We start from the raw sequence: 27,004 nt of genomic DNA, 5'->3' as shown, positions 1-27,004 counted from the left end.
TCCCTCTTTGAGAGAAAATCTGTTTTATAGAACCTTTAATTCTCTCTTGCTTTAGAGTCCATTGGTATGAGTTACCTCCTATCCCGTTCACTCAGCATCCCTTAACTGTAATAATATGTAATTTTTATTTCCATTAATTGTAAAACATTTGCTTAACTTATCACTGCTTAGCTATTATTTCCTGGAGCTAAATCATTATCTTCCTTAAATACAGATGTTTATATTATGCATTATTATGCATAATATAATTCTTGTCATAAGAATTCATTAAAACTTTTCAAAATACTTTGGCTCTCATTTAGCATATGCTCAGTTTAGCATTTTGTTATTTTTTTAATGGAAAAAAGGGTCCTGTGACCTATTGGGTTTGTAGGCTTTTGTTATTGTGCAGATAGGGTAGGAGGGGAGACCATTGTCCATGGTTTGGTGTGAGCAGAACACACCACACTTTGGACCATCTACTGGATTGTCACACGTTAAGGTTTGTCAGAAAGTTGACATGTAGAGATGCCTAGCCTTTGGGATCCTCTAGTTTGTACCTGAGACCTTGGTAGCCCAGAGGGTATCTTGAGGTAGTATTAGGAATGAGGCAGCTCAGGGAACATGCTGGATAGTGACTAGTCCTTTGTCCTGTGGGAGCTTAAATTTGAGATTGGATTTACATTAAAAGCCTTTTTAGATTGGAGCCAGGGAACAATCGTCTCATCCTTAGAGTAGTGTGGGTTTGATAAGGACTGATTTTAGCCTCCTTTCAAAATTGTCCATGTTCAAAGCTGTGTTTCTGTATGTTGCTATCAATGCTCTCTGGGCAAAAGGAACATTGAGAATTCAGTTTCAAAATTAGACGCACAAAATATTAGGGCTAGAAGGAACTTCCTTCTTTCCTCCCACTTTATTCTTTCTCTCCATTCTTCTCTTCCATCCTCCCTTAGTTCCTCTGTTTTTCCTTCTCTTTATAAGAATTATTGAACTCCTAGTATTTGGCAGGCATCATAATGACCACTAGGTATAAACAAGGCAAGCCACAGTTCCTGTTCAAGAGAAAGCCACATTCCAGTTGGAGTGATGTTCAAGGAAAGCAACAATTATAGAGGGTATCTTACATATGGGAGCAGTAAGGTAGGATACCCACTGATACCCGCTGAGTAGATTATGATGTACAGCTTTGTAATTAGCATAAAAATAATGTTAAACTATAAAACCAGTGCAATGAAGACGAGCAAAGCTTTTATTTTGCTCCATGTGGTATTTTATTGTTTTCAAAAAAATCAGATGATTTCAAATCAATTTTTTTTCAACTTTTTGGTGCCTGTCCTAGTTGGTACCATTAGCACAAGATGGACCCATTAGATCTTCTAGCAATGGAGACTCCTGATCTAGGTTGGGCTTTCATGAAAAGACTTCCAATTGTAGATGAAAGTTAAGTTGAACCTTGAGGAACATGGAGTTCCATTGTGATAGATTTGGTGAGGTGCATTGACTGGAGTAAGAGAGAGTTTAGGCTTTTGGGGATGGTATGTGTTATGGGAAGTAGCTTCTCTATGAAAATGCATTGAGGGAAAAAATTGGTGCCCATGGTTTGGTGTAGGTAGAGAATAGAGTAGAGATTTGTGGGAATTGTTGTTCAGTTGCTCAGTCATGTCTGACTCTTTGCAACCCCATGAAATGCAGCATGCAGGCTTCCCTGTCCTTCACCATCTCCCAGATGCTCAAACTCATGTCCATTGAGTTGGTGATGCCATCCAACCATCTCATCCTCTGTCATCCTCTTTTCCTCCTGCCTTCAATCTTTCCCAGCATCAGGATTTTTTCTAATGAGTTAGCTCTGCCTCGGGTGGCCAAAGTATTGGAGCTTCAGCTTTAGCATCAGACCTTCCAATGGATATTCAGGATTAATTTCCTTTAGGACTGACTGGCTTGATCTCCTTGCAGTCCAAGGGACTCTCAAGAGTCTTCTCCAGCACCACAGTTCAAAAGCATCAATTCTTCGATGCTCAGCCTTCTTTGTGATCCAATTCTCACATCCATACATGACTACTAGAAAGACCATAGCTTTGACTATATGGACTTTTATCAGCAAAGTAATGTCTCTGCTTTTTAATATGCTGTCTAGGTTTGTCATAGCTTTTCTTCCAAGGAGCAAGTGTCTTTTAATTTAATGGCTGCAGTCTCCATCTGCAGTTATTTTGGAGCCCAAGAAAATAAAGTCTGTCACTGTTTCCATTGTTTCCCCATCTATTTGCCAGGAAGTGATAGGATCAGATGCCATGATCTTCATTTTTTGAATGTTGAGTTTTAAGCCAGCTTTTTCACTCTTCTCTTTCACTTTCATTAAGAGGCTCTTTAGTTCCTCTTTGCTTGCTACCATAAGGGTGATGTCATCTGTGTATATGAGGTTATTGATATTTTTCCCAGCAATCTTGATACCAGCTTCTGCTTCATCCAGCCTGGCATTTTGCATGATGTTCTCTGCATATAAGTTAAATAAGCAGGGTGACAATATACAGCCTTGATGTACTCCTTTCCCAATTTGGAACCAGTCTGTTGTTCCATGTCCATTTCTAACTGTTGCTTCTTGACCTGCATACAGATTTCTCAGGAGGCAGGTAAGGTGGTCTGGTATTCCCATCTCTTTCAGAATTTTCCACAGTTTGTTTTGATCTGTGCAGTCAAAGTATTTGGCAGAAGTAGATGTTTTTGTGGAACTCTCTTGCTTTTTCGATGATCTGGAAGTTCACTGTTCACATACTGTTGAAGCCTGGCTTGGAGAATTTTGAGCATTACTTTGCTAGCATGTGAGATGAGTGCAATTGTGCAGAAGTTGGAACATTCTTTGGCATTGTCTTTCTTTGGGATTGGAATGAAAACTGACCTTTTCCAGTCCTGTGGCCACTGCTAAGTTTTCCAAATTTGCTGGCATATTGAGTGCAGCACTTTCAGAGCATTATCTTTTAGGATTTGAAATAGCTCAGCTAGAATTCCATCACCTCCACTAGCTTTGTTCATAGTGATGCTTCCTAAGGCCCACTTGACTTTGCATTCCAGGATGTCTAACTCTAGGTGAGTGATCACACGATCATGGTTATCTGGGTCATGAAGATCTTTTTTGTATAGTTCTTCTGTGTATTCTTGCCACCTCTTCTTAATATCTTCTGATTCTGTTAGGGCCATACCATTTCTGTCCTTTATTGTGCCCATTTGTGCATGAAATGTTCCTTTGGTATCTCTAATTTCTTGATGAGATCTCTAGTTTTTCCCATTCTGTTGTTTTCCTGTATTTCTTTGCATTGATCATGGAGGAAGGCTTTATTATCTCTCCTTACTATTCTTTGGAACTCTGCATTCTGATGGGTATATCTTTCCTTTTCTCCTTTGCCTTTCACTTCTCTTCTTTCCTCAGATTTTTGTAAGACCTCCTTAGACAACCATTTTGTCTTTTTTCATTTCTTTTTCTTGTGGATGGTCTTGATCCCTGCCTCCTGTATGATGTCACGAACCTCTACCCATAGTTCTTCAGGTACAGGGAACTATATAAATATCTTGCCATAACCTATAATGGAAGAGAATCTGTGTGTGTGTGTGTGTGTGTGTGTGTGTGTGTGTGTGTGTGTGTGTATATAGCTGAGGCACTTTGCTATGCACATTAAACTAACACAACTTTAAGTCAGATATACTTCCATTTTCTGTTCTCTGTCTATTCACCTTCCTTTCTCCTCTGACCCTAGCACTGATCATGTTACTGTTTCCTTAGTTTTGTCCACACTGTTTCTATAGTTTTGCCTTTTCCAGAGTGTCATATGCCTGGAATCACATAATATGTAGCCTCTTCACATTGACTTATTTCACTTAGTCATATGTATTTAAGGTTCCTCCACGGGGTCGCTAAGAGTCGGACATGACTGAGTGACTTCACTTTAATGCATTGGAGAAGGAAATGGCAACCCACTCCAGTGTTCTTGCCTGGAGAATCCCAGGGACGGGGGAGCCCAGTGGGCTGCCATCTATGGGGTCGCACAGAGTCGGACATGACTGAAGCGACTTAGCAGCAGCAGCAGCCATGTCTTTCAGGATTTAGTAACTTGTTTCATTTTGGCATTAAGTAACACTGTATTTGGGCTTCCCAGGTGGCGCTAGTGGTTAAGAACCTGCTTGGCAATGCAGGAGGTGTTAGAGACTCTGGCTTGATTCCTGAGTTTGAAAGATCCGCTGAAGGAGGAAGGGCACAGCAACCCCTCCCCTATTCTTACCTGGAGAATCCCATGGACAGAGGAGCCTGGCGGGCTAAGATCCAAAGGGTCACAAAGAGTTGTACAGGACTGAAGTGACTTAGCACAGCAAAGCACAATACTTTATTATCCAGATGTACCACAGTTTATTTATCTATTTATCTACTGAAGGACATCTTGGATGCTTCCAAATTTGGCATTCATGACATCAGATGCTCTAAATATCTTTGTGTGGATTTTTGTGTGGATATAACTTTTCAACTCATTTGGGTAAATAGCAAGGGGTGCAGCTGCTGGAACAGTTTTTTTCCCCTTGTGTTTTATAATCCTTTGCAACCATCTTCTCCGCAAACATCCCTATACCGCCCATCTTGCTCAGGGAGGTCTATTTTATTCTATCATTGTTTCATCTTTTCCCTCCTCATCCAGGGCCTTACTCCTATCCAAGGCAGTTAATGGTCTCTACTAGCTTCCAGTCTACCTAAGAAGGATTCCACACTGAATACTTTTTTTATCCTTTATTCTCCATCCACTTTTTACCCTGGGTCCTATTCTCTGTCATTCCAGATCTTTGTTCAGGAACAGACAAATAAATTCCTCTTAATGAGTTGATGGCTGGTATTGTTATTCCCACAAATTATGATATTTACATTTTTTGAAAGTATATCGAATGTATTTGAATGTATATTGAATGTACATTTTTTTGAATGTATATTGAATATATATTTGAATGTCATAATTTTTGAAACAATTCTAGATAGGGTGGGAAGGTTGGAGTGGATATTCAGACCATCTGGCCTATCAGCAGTAAAGATGTTTTGGGGTTTGGAGGTCTTTACAGACTGCTGAAATCCCATTTTATGATTGATTGTTTCCTCTGTCTTGAATAAGAACTACACCTGTGAATTTTCATCCTTCTGCCACTACTAAGACTTTGCTAAGCCTCAGGAAAATAATACACTTATTTTACCTCAGTTAATCTTTCGGCAAAATGGGAATGGCTGTAGACTTGCTGCCTAGGAATTGAATGTAGTTTGATTCTTTTATTTTCCTTTTTATTTGGCACATGGAAGATGGAAAGTGCTAAGTACTCTGAATTGAAGTATGAGATTTAAAGTACAAAATATGACTGCATAATAATAGATCAGATTTTTCAAGAAATCCCTGTGGGGAAGTTAAACTTCCATTTATACAGTGAAAGTAATATTTATCTTGCCCCTTAATGTTATTTTGTAAAATCTACCTTAAAATAATACAAATCAGCAGAGCTTTCCTCCTTAGGAAGAACTTTTTAAAGGGAGTGAAAACATAGTTGTAACATTACTTTTTGTGTGGCATGTGAAAAGAAAATCCTGGAAACACATGTTTATTTTTTTCAGTTCCTGACCACTGTGTTTGGAAAAACTGCCAAGTGTGACTTAAAACTTGCAAATACAGTAACTTGCTTTGAAATTTGGACCCATAATGTCTTGGGTTATGTTTTGTAGAAGAGAATTGTTATGTTAACTTTGACTTCTTCTGATCACATAGCTTCCCTGAAATCAGTCACATGCAGATTAACAGAACAGATTCCAGTGAATGAAAACACAGAATATAACTGACAGTACTCAATATACAAATACTGAGTGTGGGACATTATCAGTTCTCCAAAGAAGTGCTCTTTATGCTTTTATACAAGCGCTTAAGAACAGACTTTTAAAAAGGCCATTGAAAACTTGCCAAACTTTCTTTGTATTTTGAAAGCCCACATCAAGAAGGGGTCGTAAATAGTTGTTGAATATAGGAAAAAGGAAACTATTAGCATTGTTTTCTTTTAAAGATAAAAAGACAGTCAAGGAAAAGCTTCATAATATTTGAAATATGAATATGTTGTTTAATCAGTTTGAAACAAATGACAACTTGAAATTTATGCATCTGTATAAATAGACAAAATAGCTCATTACCTGTTAATTAAAAAAGAAATTGGCTGTTTTATTCAGGGCATACTTCAGGATAACCAGTTCTACTTTATGTCATTTGACAAGTCTTGGACAGAGTGAGATAGACATTAGTTTTGAATTTTCAAAGCTAAAAAATTATGTATATTTTATAATCTAGCTTTGAAAAAACTATAGTCAAAATACATATAAATACATCTGTCTTTGTTTTTTAAAATACAGTAGCTGAATTTTCTTTTGCAGAGATGCAATATACAAATATATTTATTTGTGTGCATGTGTGTAAATAATATTTAAGAAGTATCTGGAGCTTTGGAAGTAATATTTTTAAAGTATAATGTGACATACAATATTATGTTAGTTTCAGGTGTACAACAGAGTGATTTACATACATTAGAAAATGATCACCAAAATGTCTATTTGCCATTTGTCATGATACAAGGTTAATACAATGTTATTGACTGTATTTCCCGTGCTGTACATTGCAACGCAATGAGATATTTATTTTATAACTGGAAAACTGCACCTCTTGATGTCTCTCACCTATCTTGCCCAATCCCTAACCTCTTCCTCCGCTCTGGCAACTACCACTCTGTTCACTGTATCTATGAGTCTAGTTTTGTTTTGTTTGTTTGTTTTGTCTTTCATATTATATGTATAAGTGAAATCATATGGTATTTGACTTTGTCTGACTAATTTAATTGGACGTAATACCGTCAGTATCTGCACATGTTGTCACAAATGGCATGAGCTCATAACTTTTTTATGGCTAATATTCCATATTATATACATATATACATGTATACATATACCATAATTTCTTTATCCATCATCCTTCTATGGATACTTAGGTTGTTTCCCCTTGGCTACTGTAAATAATACTGCCAATGTATCTTTTCAAATTAATGTTTTTGTTTTCTTTGGATGAATAAATATATAGAAGTGGAATTTCTGGATTGTATGATTGCTCTAGTTTTAATTTCTTGAGGAATTCCCCTACTGTTTTCCATAATGACTGCACCAATTTACATTCCCAACAGTGCACAAGTGTTTGTTTTCTTTACATCATGTCAACACTTGTTATTTCTTGTCTTTTTGATAATAGCCATTCTGACAGGTATGAATTGATATCTCTTTCTCATTTTGATTTACATTTCTCTGATTAGTAATAATGAACACCTTTTCATGTGTCTGTTGATCATCTTTATGTCTTCTTTGAAAAAATGTCTATTCACATCCTCTGCTGTTGCTGCTGTTGCTAAGCTGCTTCAGTCGTGTCCGACTCTGTGCTACCCCATAGACGGCAGCCCACCAGGCTCCTCTGTCCCTGGGATTCTCCAGGAAAGAACACTGGAGTGGGTTGACACTTCCTTCTGCAATGCATGAGAGTGAAAAGTGAAAGTGAAGTCGCTCAGTTGTGTCCGACTCTTAGTGACCCCATGGACTGCAGCCTACCAGGCTCCTCCATCCATGGGATTTTCCAGGCAAGAATACTGGAGTGGGGTGCCATTGCCTTCTCTGATTCAGATCCTCTACCCATTTTTAAATTGGATTAGTAATATTTTTTGCTATTGATTTTAGTGAGTATTTATACATTTTGGTGGAGAAGGCAATGGCATCCCACTCCAGTACTCTTGCCTGGAAAATCCCATGGACGGAGGAGCCTGGTCGGCTGCAGTCCATGGGATCGCTAAGGGTAGGAAACGACTGAGCGACTTCCCTTTCACTTTTCACTTTCATGCATTGGAGAAGGAAATGGCAACCCACTCCAGTGTTCTTGCCTGGAGAATCCTAGGGACGGGGAAGCCTGGTGGGCTTCCGTCTATGGGGTCGCATAGAGTCGGACACGACTGAAGCGACTTAGCAGCATACATTTTGGATATCAACCTCTTATTGAATATATGATTTGCAAATATTTTCTCTCACTCAGTAGGTTGCCTTTTGATTTTCTTGATGGTTTGCTGTATAGAATCTTTTTAGTTTGATATAGTCCCACTTGCTTATTTTTGTTTTGTTGATTTTGCTTTTGGAGTCAAACCCAAAAAATCATCACCAACACCTATGTCAAGGAGCTTACCACTTATGTTTTTTCCTAGAAATCTTGATTTCAGTTCTTGTATTTAACTCTTTAACCTATTTTAAGTTAATTTTTGTATCTGGTATAACGTAGTGATCCACTTTGACTTTTTTGCATGTAACTGTGCAGTTCTCCCAACACTACTGAAGAAACTGTCTTTGCCCATTGTATATTCCTGTCTTCTCTGTCATAAATTAATTGACCATATAGTCATAAATTTATTTCTGGACTCTCTATTCTGTTCCATTAATCTATGTGTCTGTTTTTGTTCCAGTGTCATACTGTTTTGATTACTGTAGCTTTGTAGTATAATCACAGAAGATATTTCATTTTTACAGAAGAGGAAAGAAGAGAGTTTAGGGTGGAGGTGGATATTCATTTTCTCTCATTTTTCTTCCTCCCCAAGTTCCTGCTACCTTTAATAAGCAACAAATAAACATAAATTCATTTTAAAATTACAGCTTCTGTCCTCTCTTGAAAGAAATTAGAATGAGGAGGCTGAACTGTCTCTTTGTATTATTGGCATCTATGATGGAAGGAGGATTTGCTGATTGTTAATATGGCAAGTCCAAAATCCAGTAGTCTGCATATCTCTGGTGGGGTAGATATGTTGAGCTTAACTTCACACATGCTATTGAAAGTTTTAAATGCATATGGGTTATCTAGGCATGTCATAAAAATACTGATCCCAGCTCAGTAGGTCTAGGGTGGGGCCAGTTTTTGCATTTCTAAGAAGCTTCCAGAAGCTTATGCTGCTGGTCCATAGATCAGATTTAGTAGCAAGTTGCTTAAACTGTCTTGCATCCTTTCCCTAGAGCTGCTCCCTGCTGGTATATCATGTTCACCTTCTTTTCCTCTGCATGGGAAAGATTGATGATTTCTCAGGTGTTCTGCCTGTCATAAGCAAATTAGCTTAATTCAAGGATTGGTAGTAGGGAAGATTGAAAGTTCCCACCTTTCCTTGGAAAGAAGCGACATTTTGCAAGCATTTTACTAGGAATAAAGTGCAAATATTAGAGCTCTTCTGTCCTCCTATCCCATTTTTCAGATGGTTCAGAACTGGAAGGGAAGAGGATTTTCTCATGATCAAACTAGTAGTATATTTTTCAAGAATTGTTTTATGTGTCCTCAGTAGTTATATTCTAGAGGGGAGAAACAAATAGTAAACAAATAAATAAATATATACAATAAATTATATGGGGGTTTCAATTTTTTTGGTAGGGTGGTCAGGCAAAAGTCTAACCGAACAGGGGCAGCTGAAGATTAAGTAAAATGATGAGACTGAAAGTGTCTAGTTTAGTGCCTGATGAAGGCCAGGTGCTGAAAAATGTTCCTTTCCCTTCACTTTGCACACCTGAAGATGTTTGTTTCTTGTGTCCAAGGGTAGGAAGAATGTTTCCCTGTTGATAGGAGGCCATGTGTGCCATATCTCCTAAGTTGTATCCTGGAAGTCTGATGACAGTTGGAAAACCTTTAACTGGGATTTTACTAGGCAGTGGCACCCCACTCCAGTACTCTTGCCTGGAAAATCCCATGGACAGAGGGCCTGGTAGGCTGTAGTCCATGGGGTTGCTAAGAGTCAGACACGACTGAGAGACTTCACTTTCACTTTTCACTTTCATGCATTGGAGAAGAAAATGGCAACCCACTCCAGTGTTCTTGCCTGGAGAATCCTAGGGACGGAGGAGCCTGGTGGGCTGCTATCTATGGGGTCACACAGAGTCAGACATGACTGAAGCGACTTAGCAGTAGCAGCAGTTGGCCTTTTACCTCCTGTATGACATAGGGCTTTTCCATTGTGCACTGTCTGCTTAGTCGAGTGTCCTACTCTTTGTGACACCATGGACTGTAGCCTGCCTGTCCATATGATTCTCCAGGCAAGAATACTGGAGTGGGTTGCCATGCCCTCCTTTAAGGGATCTTCCCAACCCAGGGATCAAACCCAGGTCTCCCACATTCCAAGCAGATTCTTTACCATCAGAGCCACCAGGGAAGCCCAAGAATACTGGAGTGGATAGCCTATCCCTTCTCCAGGGGATCTTCCCAACCAAGGAATCAGACCAGTGTCTCCCACATTGCAGGTGGATTCTTTACCAGCTGAGCTACTGTAATCAGTGACTGATGACCATCCCTCTAAGGAAATTCAAATCATTAAACCAAATAATTAAAGGGGAAATACATGAAGGCATACTGTTAAATCAGATAAACACTTCCAGTTCCTTTATTAATCGCCATTCTCTTGAGCTCCTTAGGCTCTCCACATTGACAGAATAAGTTCTAGAAGTTGATGGATGAATAATTTGATGAAGTGCACAGCATAGTGCCTGGCACATAGGATATTTTTTTTCAGTAAATAAAAGTGGATGATCGCATGCTAAACGCACATTAACTAATGAACAAGGCACAAAAACTTTTTTTCTTATCCTGGGCTAGTCTATCTAAGAACACTCTTGGCGGTAGTGGACAGTGTGCTTCTCATTTAAATGAGTGACATGTGGATGTTGTTATGATCATCACTTATCAGTATCAGTTTACTATTAGTATGTATAACTTGGTCTTCAGGGCAGACTCTATTCCAGTTTTCTGTAATTGTACAGTAAATTAGACTTGCCACCCTTAACATGGGAGTTTCACAGAAGTCATCAACTAGTCACCAAAGAACTTATTCTGAAATCCACTGTAATAGCTATTTGTTTTAGGATTGACTCTTAGCTATTTGAATATGTGTTTCACTTTGTTTTCATTATAAATGTATTACACATATTGCTAGGTCAACATTAAAATCATCTACAACAAACCAAGATAATTTAGCACTCTGACACACAATGGTTTAAAATGGATGTGCTCTGAATTTCTAGTTCCAGATTTAAGATGGTCAACTGAAGTTCTGTTGACTCCCTCTTTGTAAACCAGGCATAGTGTTTTATTCCTGCAGAGGAGGCTGTGACCATCAATTAGGTATTTGTTGTAAAGGGCTTTGATAGCTTGAAAGAATGACCTTTCATAAAACAGGATACATTGTATTTATCCTTACAGTATTTTCTTGATTCTAATTATAACTCTTTTTTGTCCAACCATAGAAAGAGAATGGAAAAGGGAAAATGTGAGTACAGAGAAATTGGCACTGATTTCCATCACAAAAAGAGACTCTACAAAGCTCTGGAGGAAAGTTACACCACCGCATAGGCTGATGTTGGGTGAGTCTCCTGTTAAATTTAAATATTGCCTTGAAGTAAGACAGCAGGGACTATTTCAGAGCACCTACTTCAGACTAAAAAAAAAAAAAATCAGTAGTTGGTATGTGTTATTTTATATTTGTAAACTTAAAAATTCATAGGGTGTGACAATTAGAGGAGGCTTTATAGAGTTACTTTAACCTAATCTTTTCATAGATAAGGAAATAGAGATTCAAAAAGTGTTTATAAACTCTCCCTAAACTCACAGTGAACTGTTCACCTGATCACAGTTCCATGGTTTTTAATTTACCTGTGCCTGGGTTGTAGGATACTATAAGCATTATTTTCTTTCTTTCTTTTTTTTTACAGTTAAATAAAGAGTTTAATAGGGTAAGCACTATACTAGACACTGTAAAAGAGCATTTTAGGAATTAAATAATCTTAAAAATATTACATTTCCCCTCTTCATCTGATGGTCTTGTATGTGAATGCTCTTTATTTTTTTTCATTTTTTAAAAAAATTTATTGGACTATAGTTGGTATACAATTTTGTGTTACTTTCTGCTGTACAGCAAATCAAGTCAGTTATACATGTATACATACCCACTCTTTTTTAGGTTCTTCTCCCATATAGGTCATCATTGTAATTAGCCTCCAATTAAAATATAAGCATTATTTAAAAAAAAACTTCATAATATCAAGAGGAATCCAAGTAAACCAAACTGAGACTCTGCAGTCTATTTCACCGTGGCCCGTGAACATGACTTGTTTGATCAAAGCTTCTCCAAGTGAATTTCGTTCTGTGTTATCAGTTCCTTGGGACCCTGTCTCTGTTAGTGTTCTGGGGTTTCAAAAATGAACTTGGTTAACTTAAAAACAAGTAAAGAAAAGAAATAGATATGTAAATAAGGTAAGGATGTTATTGGAAAGGTATGATGTAGCCCATAGGAGAAAAGAAGAGGCTGAAGAACGATGGTTCAGAAAGCTCTAGACCAGCATAGCTGCAGATTTCTAGTAGCAGCACCTCATGGAGAGTCTGCTTACTCCCCAGGCATAGGCAGAGAAGCTTCCAGTTGTCCTACATCTTGTCATGCCAAGAAAACTTCATATCTCAGGGCCGGAGGATCTGCCTAGTCTAGCTTGGGTAAAGAGCCTGCATCGTGTCTGGGCATGCTGTGGTGGGGTAGGGACTAGTGAGACATTCTGATGGAAAGATTAGTAAGACCAAATGCATAGGCAAAGGAAAGCTCCCAAACGGGAAAAAAAGAAAATGAACTGTTGTTACCAAAAGAGGGAGGCATGGGTTCAGGGCCACAGAAACATGCATATGTCCTGGAATCCATTTCATTACCATAGATAGGAAAGAATGCTCTGTGTACAAATTTTTACTTTGTATAATGATAAAAATATTTCAGATGTTGTTGTTCAGGCTTAGTTGATACTTTTCATTTGTTCATTTCTCTGATTCCAATTATATTTAGACTGGTATCCCATTCAAGTCAACTAGAGAAAATATAATTATAGTAAGAGTTTTATTCAGCTTGGTTATAAGTATTCACTTGTTCAATTCATTTATTCAATGTATATTTATAATAGACTTTGAAAATATAAGATTTAATTTCTGTTGCTGAGTTGGCAAGAGGGAGAAGCAGAGATTTTCTTTTTATTAAAATAAATTGCACAACAGACTGAACTAGTGGCTTTTAAGTAGTGCTCTACAGTGGCTCTGAGTCTCTGGTGGCCTTTGTCGGGTGGTGGGTAGAGAGCCAACTGTTTGGGCTTCAGTTCCTCAATGCCTTCACCTCTCCCCATCTGCTGTTCCCTATTTCTCACCCAGTCCTCTCCACTTACTTCAACCAGAAGAGTTTCAATGTTTGTTGGCTATCTGAACAAGATTTCTTTTAATGAAAAAAATGTTTGAAAATTACTAAACTATGTTACCATATTAATTGTTAGCATAGTTATTAGATTTATTAAACAAGTAACTTCCTAGTCCTATCTAAGTATGGAAAACTCATCCTCATAAATAAAAAGCTAGCAAAACATTTTTAACCTATCTGTGAATGAGGCTTTATACTGTACCCTTTGAAGGAATAATAAAATTAAAAAAGCCAGCTTATTAGCTTAATTTAGTTGGGAAGACTAGGCAAACATAAAATAATGAAAGTTCAACAGAAATGTTTCAGCAGATAGGTTCAATAATCATAAACTGGATCACATCATCTCCATCCACAGGGAATTACAAGGGAGAGAAGGACTTCTCGATGATGTCATATTCTGTTCAGGTTTAAAGTTTTTTGAGTCTAAAGGATTTGAAATGTATCAGAATATACTTTTGTTATGGATTATTTCTGCATGTCCAGGTTATCTAAATTCCTAAATATCTTTTGGATTTTGGGACAAATATAAAAACAATATTTAAACTAATCTCATATTCTCTTTCTTTGGTCTGAGTTTTCTAGGTCTGAAAAGCAAAATCACAGTTTTATTTTGTATATGGAGGTGAAATGTTTTTATTTGGACTGTTAATAAGAAACAATGTTAAATTAACAAAATCAAAATTTCATAGAAAATTGGAGTTCTTGTAGCTACTGATTTTACTGAGTTTGATCTCTGTCTCTAACGCCGGGTGAAGTCTGACTCTATGGTTTTCCATTATGTCTGTGTTTAAAAGCTTTGTTCTGTCCATCCTTCATTTAATATATTCCTAAAGCCATTTTCCAGTGAAATCCCACCCAGTGAATTGACTCACATCAGAAGAATTCCAGAAATAAGAACAATCATGCCCTTTCTGTCCTTGATGTAATGGTGTTTTTCAGCATACTTTAATAGTCATGAGCCATATTTTGGCAGGCAACTGAAATAACCCTAGTTATCTGATTGCATTACTGACCACTACCTTCCAAGGGGCACCTCAGGGGAAGAGAACTTATTTTAGGAACATTCTTTATTTTTTAACTTGAGGATGTTATCTGTTAACAAAATACTAGATTAAAAGTCATGAGAACTTTTTTTAGAGTGTATCTAAGGAATACAACAACACATATTTAACACACCAAGTTCTAAACATATGGATCCCTTAAAACAGACTGGTATAAACATTTTGATAACTCCTGGAGCTTGTCCTTTTAAGATAGTTTTAAATCGTGGGATTATTAAAATGTTTACCATCTAAAGTGGCAACATTGTCTTTAAGATTTAAGTTTATAATTTTACACCTTACTTTTATGTGAATATTTTTTCTAGGAATTATTCTTTCCTAAAAATTGAGCTAAAATTCTTAATTTCGTTTTCTTTGTTTCATACTAAATATAGTTTGGTAACGCTCTCATTTTCTTTATTTTGCGTATTTTGAAGTTCTCTCTAGGAACTCTTTTTTAAATCTAGAATTTCCTTCTAGGCAATATGAAACAGTGAATATCTTAGGTTTTAAGGCAGCTCTGTACAGTTGGCTTAGTTTTTCTTCTCAGGTAAAAACCGTCTTTCTCTTGATCTGGCAGTTTGATAAGCTTCACATTTGGTTGGGCCTGAGGTGGGTTTGTACAGAAGCAGACTATTTTAGTTAAAATAATCAGTGTACTCTGTTCTACCTGGCTGTCTGGGAGAAGTGCCAAGAGAATTCCCAGTATTTCGTTCAGAGGCAGAGTCTATGGAACTGCCAGGTGTTTTGAAGGCCAATTTGTGCCATGTTTCCAGTGCTTTCTTCATTTATCAGGAAATCAACTCTAGCCTTCTGACTTCATATTTTGCACTAGTTTTACTTTAAAAAGTATCTTTTCTAGAAGGATTTTTTTCCTCAAGGGAAAGAAGCCTTTATATTATACTGATGGTTTAATTACAATTGATTAAAACTGAAACTGTAAATATCCTCACTTTTTTTGTCAGAATCTAAGCCAAAGTCACGTATATATTTTATTAGCAATAAGAAAATGAAATATTTGTCTTAGAGGGAGGCAGTGAGGCTCTGACCAAGAATTAAAAAATAGTAATCATCTGAATAATAATTGCCATCAAGAATGCTGAATTACCTGAAAATAATCCTTTGTCTCAACCAAAAGTAAACTATAAGCTTATTCATGGTGGATCATATTCAACTGTTTTGAATGGAGCCTGAGTGTAGAAAATTCTGGGTCAAATCTCACACTGTCCCTGTCATGCCCTAAGATACTGAAATAGTTATTTCATCTTTTAAAAACTTCAGTTTCTTCATCTATAACATATTATAATGATATGTACTTCGTAGATTAAAGTGCTCAGCACAATACCTGATTTAAATCAGAGTTCATTAAATGCCAGCTCTTACTATGATGACATTCAATTTATTTTACATTATCATCTAAATGTACTTCACTGTCACAAAATCCTCTGTCATAATAATGTTCTGTCTATCAATATCAGTTACGAACATGGTGGTAAGTGCAAACTGAATGTTTTGATATATTATAAGTTACCTATAAAATCACTTCTAATTCCACAATCAGAAGTTTCTATGATCCAAATGTTTGTGTTGCCCCTCAATTTATGTTAAAATTTTAAGGCCCAGTGTGAGGGTTTCAAGGAGGTGGGGCCTTTGGGACGTGATTAGATCATGAGAGTGGGATTAGTGCTCTCATAAAAAAGGCCCGGGGAGCTCTTCAGTCCCTTCTGCTCTGGGACTACACAAAGAGTAGTCTGGTTTCCGCAGTGTAGTGGTTATCACATTCTCCTCACAAAGAGAAGTCTGTGACCTGGAAGAGGTCCTTCAACCTTCCATCATGTCACCCTGATCTGAGACTTCTAGCCTCCAGAACTCAGTTGTTTATAAGCCAACTAGTCTATGACATTTTTGTGGCAGCAGCTCAAATGCACTAAGACAGAAGTATCACCATTAACATACTTGCAAATTTCATTTCCATTTTTTTCTGGCTATATTGTGTGTTTATTTTATGAAAAGTGGGCCTTATAGTGTGTACCAGCTTTTAGTTTTCAGTGTTGTGTTGTGTGAATGGTTTCTATAGAGAGTCTTCAAAAATCAAAATTTAAAGTGACTATATAGTATGGCAACCCACTCCAGTACTCTTACCTGGAATACCCCATGGATGGAGGAGCCTGGTAGGCTACAGTCTGTGGGGTTGCAAAGAGTTGGAGACAACTGAGTGACTTCACTTTCTAGTGCTGCACTCAATATGCCAGCAAATTTGGAAAACTCAGCAGTGGCCACAGGACTGGAAAAGGTCAGTTTTCATTCCAATCCCAAAGAAAGGCAATGCCAAAGAATGCTCAAGCTACTGCACAATTGCACTCATCTCACATGCTAGTAAAGTAATGCTCAAAATTCTCCAAGCCAGGCTTCAGCAATATGTGAACCGTGAACTTCCTGATGTTCAACCTGGTTTTAGAAAAGGCAGAGGAATCAGAGATCAAATTGCCAACATCTGCTGGATCATTGAAAAAGCAAGAGAGTCCCCGAAAAACATCTATTTCTGCTTTATTGACTATGCCAAAGCCTTTGACTGTGTGGATCACAATAAACTGTGGAAAATTCTGAAAGAGATGGGAATACCAGACCACCTGACCTGCTTCTTGAGAAATTTGTATGCAGGTCAGGAAGCAACAGTTAGAACTGGACATGGAACAACAGACTGGTTCCAAATGGGAAAAGGAGTTCGTCAAGGCTGTATATTGTCACCCTGTTTATTTAACTTATATGCAGAGTATATCATGAGAAATGCTGGACTGGAAGAAACACAAACTGGAATCAAGATTGCCAGGGGAAATATCAATAACCTCAGATATGCAGATGACACCACCCTTATGGCAGAAAGTGAAGAGGAACTCAAAAGGCTCTTGATGAAAGTGAAAGAGGAGAGTGAAAAAGTTGGCTTAAAGCTCAACATTCAGAAAACTAAGATCATGGCATCTGGTCCCACCACTTCATGGGAAATAGATGGGGAAACAGTGGAAACAGTGTCAGACTTTATTTTTTGGGGTTCCAAAATCACTGCAGATGGTGACTGCAGCCATGAAATTAAAAGACGCTTACTCCTTGGAAGGAAAGTTATGACCAACCTAGATAGCATATTCAAAAGCAGAGACATTACTTTGCCAACAAAGGTCCGTCTAGTCAAGGCTATGGTTTTCCCTGTGGTCATGTATGGATGTGAGAGTCGGACGGTGAAGAAGGCTGAGCACCGAAGAATTGATGCTTTTGAACTGTGGTGTTGGAGAAGACTCTTGAGAGTCCCTAGGACTGCACAAGGAGATCCAACCGGTCCATTCTGAAGGAGATCAGCCCTGAGATTTCTTTGGAAGGAATGATGCTGAAGCTGAAACTCCAGTACTTTGGCCACCTCATGCGAAGAGTTGACTCGTTGGAAAAGACTCTGATGCTGAGAGGGATTGGGGGCAAGAGGAGAAGGGGACGACAGAGGATGAGATGGCTGGATGGTATCACTGACTCGATGGATGTGAGTCTCAGTGAACTCCCGGAGTTGGTGATGGACAGGGAGGCCTTGCGTGCTGCAGTTCATGGGGTCGCAAAGAGTCGGACACGACTGAGTGACTGATCTGATCTGATCTGATTATACTATACAGGATAATAAGAATGTTACTTATTTAAATATTCCCCCATGGTTGGATATTTAGGTTGTTTGCAATTTTTAATTCATTATAAGTAACATTTCCATAAATATCCTTTTACCTATATATTCAAAAGTATAATAAATGCATTCAAATATATGAATATTTTAAAGGAATTTCATAAATTATAAATGCTTTCCTGAAAATTTGTAGCAATTTACCTGCCTGTCAGTATTGCCTCATAGATTTGTGAGCCCCAAATCAAGAGTTCTTTTTTCATTTTGACTTGTTACTCCTACATAATAAATAGTCAAATTCTCACTAATTTTCCTCATAGTTAACACACATACATAATCTGTCTTAGCTTATTATGACATTTAACTACATATTTTGAATCACATTAAAGTTTCAGTAGTTATAATTCATTTCTGAAGGACTTTTAAGTGGCAACAGAAAAAGAAAGGGATTAAAGAGAATTATACTGTTGGACATAAGAACTATATGGATTTAAAAATGGCTAATCATTGCAAAGAATAGAGAAGCCAGGCTAAAGTTATTTGTATTTTCTGCCCTCATTTCAAAGGTGAAAGACAACCAGAAGGAGAGACTGGATCATTGGTCTTTATCCAACTACTTGATCCTTCATGTGGGTTATATCTTCTCTGCATCATTATTCACAATTATCTTTTCAGCCAAAGAATGTTTACTGGATGTCAGGTTTAATGCACATGTGGCCAGTGGAATTTATGTGAGAGGAGCACATTACACATGTGGCCTGAGTCTAGGGTTCATTCACTCATTCTTTAAATATTTATTGAGGACCAACTGGGTGCTGGGCCCCATTCTAAGCACATCAGTTAGAATAGATGAAAACCCTTACCCTCTGGGAACTTGTATTTTGGTAGGGAAAGACAATAATATTCAATAACACAAGAAATCCATTTTATAACACATTTGGAAGTAATTAGTGCAACAGAAAAAAAAAAGGCAGCAAAGGGGAAAAGCTGGGATGGCAATGGAGGTTTTTTTAATGGGTAGTTAGGAAAGGCTTCCCTGACAAGATGACTTTTGAGCCAAACTTGAAGGGGGTGTAGATGCCTGGGGCAAATATTTTCCAGTGTGTCTGCCCCTGGGAATTCAGGCATGTCTGGTCTGTTGGGAGCCTGGCTCCACAGAAGTCTTTGTGAAGAGAGTTCAAGAAATCTGAGAGAGAACGGAACAGAGCTTAAATGAAGAACTCTCTATTCATCCATCCATGAGCAACTGAAGATGAGAAGAACAACTGTACATGGTGGTTCATGTTGAAATCTTGTCTGGATGTGTCTTGAAAGAACTTTGCCGCCCAAGCAATGTTGAGTTAGCATGGAGTAGGACACAATAGGAGAGGCCCTGCCTCCTCTTCTCCATGGACAGAGCAGAAAGGATTATGCTGCTTAGGGGGCAAGGCGAGAAGCAGCAGTGGCCATCATGCTATCAGACCCCCTCAGGGAACTTGGCCCCTAGTACCTGTTCTGTGAATATTAGTGGGGCTTGTTGTGTCTCTTGGGCTAAAGATCACCACTAGTAAAGAACTATGGTTCTTCTCCAAGAGAGTTGGTAGAGCTAAATGGTCGGGGTGTCAAGAATCTTAAATTAAGACAGAGCATGGCCGAAACATGATAGATCTTGAAGGAATAGAGCACATGGGAGACATCCCTTGGGGATTCCCAGAAATAACATGTGTGTTCCTGTGGTGTTGGTACTTTATAGGAGGTCTGTCAGAGTAGATTATTTATGCAATTTATTTTAATCTAATTGTCTGTACAGGCAAACATCAGATAATTTCTTGGCATTGTTTCAGTACTGAACTAAAGTTTTGGCATAAATAATTTCTATTAATTTTTTCACTCTTTATCCCAATAATACTGAACACCAGCTCATCAAGCAAGCAACAGGAAAGATAAACTGTAAAAGCCAGTACTAATTTCTAGCAGAGAAGTGTGACCAATACCACCAATCTGAATTTAGCAAATTTACCCAGAAAAACTGAGTGTGAATTACCACAATTCTTACATACTGTTATTTTTACCTGGTCATTTCAAGGTGAGGTCAGCATCAGAGACTTAGGTCTGAGATGAAGGATTTTATTATTCACAGCTCAGCAAAGCATAAGTATCAGCATATTTGGTGCCCTAAAGCCCCCATTCTTACTGAGTGACCTAAGAGAGCCAGGTGATAATTGCTTACTTAGTTAAATTGTAACAGGACAGAAATCTTTAAGGAGTTCTTAGGGATCCTGAGCACTTAGGGAACCTGAAAGTTTCACACTGGGCAACCAGCTTGCTGGCCCACTGCTCAAAGAGGGATGATATTGTTTCTAGCTCCCTTGTTCCTTGTACACATATCCTTGCACAGATAGTCTGAAACAAAAGAAGTCAGTGCTTCTGCTGACTAAAAGAAATGCAGAAAATGAGACCTATGGAAAATTGTCTCCAACAACATTCACCATTGGTTTTAAGGAAATAACCCAAGAAGTGAACAACAAACCTAACACCTGCTTTTTGAGATTATGTCTTGCCTGGAAGAAACTCTGCCACAAGTAATAAACTCACAAAATGCCGTGACCTTTGGACTGCTAGCCGCATCTTCTGGAGCAGTGTGGCCTTTTCTTTTGTGCTGTTGAGGGAAAGCACCTGTGGAAACTGTGGACTGTGTCTCCAGTGTCCGCCACTGTTACTGTATGTGAATACCTTGTCAAGAGTGTTCCCTTGCTTGTTATTTTCTTTCGTATATTTCATCTCCTGTTCTGCAGGACCGATCGCACTTGGTCATAAATGGGGAGATCTAGCCATTGGGTTACCTAATGTCCTGGGGTAGAATCTGAGATGAAGAAGAGATTGTTGGAAAGGAAGTCTGATACAGTAGCCAAATCATAAACCGTAACTTAACTCCATTAAGTCCTATTTTCTTATTGAATAGGCAATGAAATTGTATTACCTGTCTCTCCAATGGAAAGGAAAATCAATATGTGCTGTTTCTCCATATAATAAATGTCCTTCTCTCTCCTCCCTGCTTTTGCCACCCACAACATTTTATATTAGCATGAAAAGAAACATTGGAAAGTGTGGGATGGGCCTGGATCTTCAGAAGGTGATTTCTCATGCCAGTTAGTGAATATAGTTTTTAAAACAGCATTTGTCATTATGGCTAAAAAGAGTATATAATCAGGATAGAGTAAAGCAGCAAAAAAAGAACAAAAATTCTTCTACTACCTCCTAAGATTTCTGAGAATTGCAATCAAGTGTATATTGTATAATAGAAAAAGTGCTAGGCTTGGAATTCACTTAATCTTGAAAATTAGCTTTGTGATCTTGATTAAGATCAGTTAACATTATCTGACTCTCATATATTGAGTTTTCAAATGGGGAGAATAATCTTTGTTCTGTTCTCCTCACAGATTCATAGTGTTTATTAAAATCAACAAATATATATTCTATATAGTATTATGTACTATATGAAAGTGTTTTGGTAATCAATCCTTATATAATTATAAAATAGTATGGCAATATTTAAAGTAAAGTAGAATTTTTTTCATAATATTGACATTGAGGAACAGGATTAATATTTCCTTAAGTTTCAGTTTTTTGCAACACAGGGGCCATAATACTACTGATAAAAAAACAAAATCTCTGCAAGAATCAGTGAAATTCTAGAATTAATCAAGGCAATCTAAGCAACAACTTTCTAACATTGTTCTCACTTTTCAGTAACACATTTTTCTTAGTTTCACAATCCCCAAATATAACTAAGTGGTAACCAAATAGTTTATTCAAATTTCCTGGAGTGTCCTCTACACTCTTTATCTCAACCTTCTGTGATATCACTCAATTTACAACTCTAATAAGATAACGTCACATCATAATCCTAATGTTTTCTGTTTTTGACAATTGGGAAGTTTTAACAGGAACCAAAAACATACTTGGGGTAGGTAGTAGAAAAGAATTTTGTCTTTACATGTGATTGGAGCAATTCATGGAAACAGACCTACAAAGAAACCTACAATCTGCTTTTGTTATAAATTTCAAGGGCTTCCCAAGCGGTGCTAATGGTAAAGAATCCGCCTGCCAATGCAGGAGATGCAAGAGATGTGGGTTCAATCCCTAGGTCAGGAAGATCCCCTGGAGTAGAAAATAGCAACCCACTCCAGTATTCTTGCCTGGAAAATTCCATGGGCAGAGGAGCCTGGAGGACTACGGTCTATGGGGTTGCAGAGAGTCAGACACAAGCACTGAGCATACATACATGAATATCAGAATAAACGTGGGTCCACAATAATTCCAGAGATTTTAGCCACCAATTCTGGGAACTGATTCACTTACCACTACTCATTCACCACTAACTTCTGTAAGTTCTCATCTTGAAACTAGTCATAGTTGAGACAGAAATATTTCTAGGATCAAAACTGAAAGCAGGTAGATGCTGTGGTTGTGTAGCTAAGAATATCAAATTTTTCTGAACTGGATACATGCTGAGGTTACTGAGATTTGGTTCATTGAACAACTGGGTGACTATACATATATATATATATATATATATGTATAGAACATATCATAGTTCAGACATGACTGCACACTTGGGATTTCTTTTAGCAACTGAATAGGTGTTATGTATGATATATGTATGTGTATATATGTGTTTGTGTTTGTAGGAGAGCTACTCAGCAGGGTTAATATAAGACTCAGGTGTCAGTTCTTTCCTTGAATACCAAGAACCAGTGGTCTCACTGGAATGGTATTAGGCAAATTGGTGTCAACAAAAGAGAATGATATAGAAGGTACACGAAAGCTAAGTGGAGGATTAGGTTGAATCCTATTTCCTGGATAAACTTCTGTTAGTAAAAAGCATTCTGACATATCTTCTTGCTAGTACCCAACTTGGACATATCTGAATCATTCTTTTAAACATTATTTAATGTCAAGACTTAGTATTCTTGAGGTCACCAACTTTCTTGAACAATGGAAACTCATGATGGTGTATGTGAATGATGTAAATTGGTGGTTCTCAAATTCTACCATGCATCAGAGTCATCTGGAGAATCTTTAAAGGGTAAGTTCCAAGATCTTCTGTTCAGGACTTCAGGGGCAGAGCCTGAGAATTTGCAATTTTAACAAGTTCCCAGGTAATGTAACTATTGCTGGCTGGGGTGAGCACACTGCGTGATCCACTGGAGCCACTCTATTTCCATGCATGTGCTTTATAATTGTCCAATCAAATGATGTGTTCAAATCACCATGTATGAGTTCCCTCCTCACCACCCTCCACCTCCAGAATAATGAATGGGTGTGCCATCAAGTAAAGCTCTTGTCAGTGATCAGTGGAGAATCATGGAAATTAAGTCCATGCCCAGAGGAGCTACTCTTTATTAGAGGAATTAGCTGGCTTATTTTAAAACAAGCCACATTCCACGGCCTGTGGTAGAGATTGTGAACCACAACATCCTTTAATGACAAAAATGATAATAACTCACCGGCTTATCTTCACTTTTAAGTATATTGTATGGCATGAGATGGACTCAGAAAAGGAATTAAGAAGCATCAGAAGGGAAGGTCCTGAGGGGAAGGCCACACAACTGGAGCATATTGCCTCTTTTTCTGCAATACACCCAAGAAGTTTTCGTTCAATCATTTACTTATCCACCTACATATCAAGCAGTTATTGGGTGCTTGCCACATACCAGGAATTGACCCAGATGCAGGGATTACAATTGGTAAAATATAGACATAGTTTCTGCTTTTGTGGGGCTAACATCTTAGTGTGGGTGGGAGGAAGTTGAAGAGAGAGAGAGTGAAAGAGAGAGACAGAGAGGGAGAAAGAGAGGAGAGGGGAGGAAGAAAGAGCACAGACAAATAAAAAGTAATCCAGAAAAAAAATCACAGAGCAATGAGTAAAATGGAGAGAAATAAAACATTAACTTGAGATCAAGTGACAGGTTACAGAGTGTCTATTTTGGATTGGATGGTCAGGAAGGTCATTCTGAGATGACATTTAAGCTGTGACTTGAATGACAAGCTATGTGAAAGATCAAGGGCTAAGAGCCTTCCAAGCAAGGAGCAACTAGTGCAAAAATCTCAAGGTGGGAGTGAGCTTGGCAAGTTTACAGAACGGAAGATCAGCATGGCTAGAGCATCATGGACCAGAAAGTGAGAGATACCAAATGAGGTTAAAGAACAGGCTATTTGAGAATTACTGATGTCATTTGATTTTAGGTGTGATGAAAAAAGCCTTGGCTGGTATTATCCTGGTGTGATTGATATAAGGATGCAGTGGACAGAATATCCTCCAGAACCGGGAACAAAGTAGAAAACTGGAGACTTGTTGGGAATCCATAGTATTATGGGGAAATAATAGTATTATGGTGGGAAAGATGATGGTGGCACTGGCCAGGTAGCATGTCAGATTCTGAGAAAATCTGATCAATTAAGTGTTGCTGACTTTTTTAATATGAGTATGGGGATGTGCATTAGGGAACAAGATCTATATACAAGATCCTTGTTATTCAACAATGTGATTCAAGAACTAGTAGCATCACATCATTTGAAACTTGTTATAAATGCAGAATCATAGGCTATAACTCAGACCTGCTGAATTAGAAGACCCCTCAGGTGACTCATATACACATTAAAGCTTAAGAAGCCTTGTGCTAGATAACTATCTTGATCTCCAGGGAGAACAGTGCTACTTACGGAGACAGAGAACCCTGAGGCAGGAGTCAGTTGGGGTGAAGGGATGGAATCAAAGTTTCTCTTTCATGTGTGTGAATTTTGAAACATTTATATGACATACAAGTGGAGGCCTCAAGTAACAGTTGGTTACATGTGTCTGGATTTCTTTGGAATGGTCAGGGTTAGAGATAAAGATGTGGGGTATGTTCGTATCTGCGTGGTGCTCACTATCCAGTGGATGAATGGATGAGCTCACTAGTGAGAGAGTACAGACAGAGGACAAGGCTGAGAAAGAGCTGGATGCTCTAAAGTTTAGAAGTCCGCTAAGAGGACGAGGTAACAAAGGAGACAGGACAGAAGAAAGCCATGAGATCATGATGCCATGGAAGCCAGGAGAAGAAAATGTTTCAAGAAAAAGAGGGCAGTCAACCATGCTGAATGGTGCTGAGAGGCTAAGTCAGAGAACAGGGCAAAGAATGCTGGGTTTGGTGACATGGGTGTCAATGGTGACTTTGGCCCAAACTGTTAAAATGGTGGGAATGGATGTTTTTGTAAACAGATGAGAGGATCTGAGATAAGTGAGTAGAGACAGAGCTTACAGATGACTTTTTAGACTATCTGGGAAGTAATACAATTTTATTTCACTGGTGTCCGGAAACCAGCAGCACTCTCGGTTTCTCTTGCTGTAGCCGAATTTCTAATGTGTCCTTCCAGATATGTAGAGTGGAAACTATAAAAGGTCCTAATCCTTGTCTTCAAGAAACTCATATTCTGGGACTTCCCTGATGGTCTGTTGGTTAAGACTCCGCACTTCCACTGCAGGGGGTGTGGGTTCAATCCCTGGTCAAGGAAATAAGATCCTGCAAGCCATTCAGCGAGGCCAAGAAATTAAAAGATAAAAGCAACAACAAAAAAAATCTCATAATCTAGTGATAAATAGAAGCAGATAAGTAATTCAGTGCTCTGATAACTCAGAATTATTAGGATTTATGGGCTGTGTTGGTAGCTCAGATTGTCAAGAATCTGCCTGCAATGCAGAAGACTTGGGGTTGATTCCTGGGCTGGGAAGATCCCCTGGAGAAGTAAATGTCAACCCACTCTAGTATTCTTGCCTGGGAAATCCCATGGACAGAGGAGCCTGGCAGGCTAAATTTCATGGGGTTGCAAAGAGTTGGACATGACTGAGCAACTAACACACAATAAACTGGGAAGAGAGTTATTATTTTTGCTTGCATTCTGCTAGACATATTGCAGATATTATCTTATTTAATCCTCACTATATTCCTTTGAGGTTATCCTAATTTTATCGTTGGGGAAATGAAAATTCAAAAGTACTCAGGACTTATTTTTGTATAACTAGTCAATGGTGAGGCTAAAATTTGAACTCAGGTCTGCTGACCCCAGGGCTATATTCTTTGCAACAACATGTTCAACTTTTCACTGTGGATAAGAGAAGAAGTAAAAATTATGCTTAGCAAAACTGTGAGTGACCTTTTATAAATTGAAACACAAGGATTCCTTCCTGTATTAATACAGTAGAGTTATATGTTACACAGTGTTTAGAGGTCAAATTTCAAATGATGAAAATTATCCTAAAAAATTTTTTTATTACATCACTCACATGTGCCTGGGAAATGCTCACATGAGAGCCATTTAGGAATTGACATCAGCTGAAGAAATGTCAGACTTATGTCTTCCTTCTTACTCAGAGAAATACAATCAATGAGGAGACTTACCTGTAATACTACTATTATTGGGCATGTACATATAGCTTCATTAACATCAGTTAAATTCATATATTAGGCAAATCTAATAAGAGTTAATATTAACTGAAAACTTACTATGTATGACCGGTGGACCAAGAACATTTCATGCATTTTCCAATTCAAATTTTAATCTACCCCATGAGCTTTTCATCTTTTCTGACTATGGAAAGACTGACTTTCCTAAGGTCACAGAGTTAGCAAGTTGGAGAATTGCTTTCCCAACTGCAAATGACTCCAATGTGTATGTGCCTTCCACTCTGCACACGGTCTTCCTGGCTTGCAGTCTTCTCACCAGCCAAACAGATCCCTACTGTTAACTCACCGGGCTCCGTAACCATGTGGCCTACTCATTCCTCACTAGCTGTAGCTTCCCCCTTTATCTCCACCTCATACTTTCACTCTTTTCTCTACTAAGACTCCCTTTCCTTCTTATGTCCCTGCTGTAGCTCATTAGTATCTGTGGATCAGCTAGGAAGTGTATAACAGAATCTGTAAGGAGGAAACAAACTCCTGGAGTCAACAACCATTTAGGACCATGTGACCTGACTTAATATAAACACAAT

At 38.1% G+C, this 27,004-nt stretch overlaps 1 long non-coding RNA gene across 1 annotated transcript in view; it reads left to right on the top strand.

Annotated features, from left to right (window-relative positions):
• Positions 1 to 1,924: 1,924 nt before the first annotated feature.
• LOC132343016 (uncharacterized) overlaps positions 1,925 to 27,004 on the top strand; it is a 372,811-nt gene continuing 347,731 nt past the window's right edge. Inside the window, exons 1-2 of the long non-coding RNA XR_009491660.1 lie at positions 1,925 to 2,606; positions 11,321 to 11,437. This is a non-coding gene — a long non-coding RNA (uncharacterized lncRNA). The remainder of the gene's footprint in view (positions 2,607 to 11,320; positions 11,438 to 27,004) is intronic.

This window comes from Bos taurus, chromosome 2 (assembly GCF_002263795.3).
Source record: "Bos taurus isolate L1 Dominette 01449 registration number 42190680 breed Hereford chromosome 2, ARS-UCD2.0, whole genome shotgun sequence".
NCBI classification, from domain to species: Eukaryota; Metazoa; Chordata; class Mammalia; order Artiodactyla; family Bovidae; genus Bos; species Bos taurus.
Note: the sequence above shows the minus strand (reverse complement) of the source record. Positions and strands in the feature narration are given on the sequence as shown.